We start from the raw sequence: 423 nt of genomic DNA on the forward strand, positions 1-423 counted from the left end.
GTGTTTGCTGGGGTGGCTAGAGCTGTGGAGATGAGCTGTCGAGGGCTGAATATCTGCTATTCAGGCAATAGATAAGCACCTCGGATCGTCAAATAGGTGCCTAACTTGCCTGAAGTGATTGGTGTTGAAAGTCAAAGGGCTCTTGATGTCTCTGCAGAGGGAGAAGGGCGGTGGTAATGGAGCTCAGTATCGGGGACAGCAGCAGGGACAGCAAGCAGCAGTGCCCAAGGCATCTCTAGGACACGCTGCTCATCCTCAGGTGCGTGGGCAGGACTGTTTCATTCGCTTCTTGCCTGTTAGAAAGGGAGCTTTTATAAAAGCTGAGATCTCGGGTAGAAGAGCCCAGTGTTTCTCATCTGCATGTTCTGCGTGAGTGCTGCAGGACTGACTCCATGGCCCTGACTGAGAACACGACAGCAAACC

The sequence above is a fragment of the Malurus melanocephalus genome, unplaced genomic scaffold, assembly GCF_030028575.1.
Source record: "Malurus melanocephalus ecotype Western Australia unplaced genomic scaffold, MMel_1.1 scaffold_659, whole genome shotgun sequence".
NCBI classification, from domain to species: Eukaryota; Metazoa; Chordata; class Aves; order Passeriformes; family Maluridae; genus Malurus; species Malurus melanocephalus.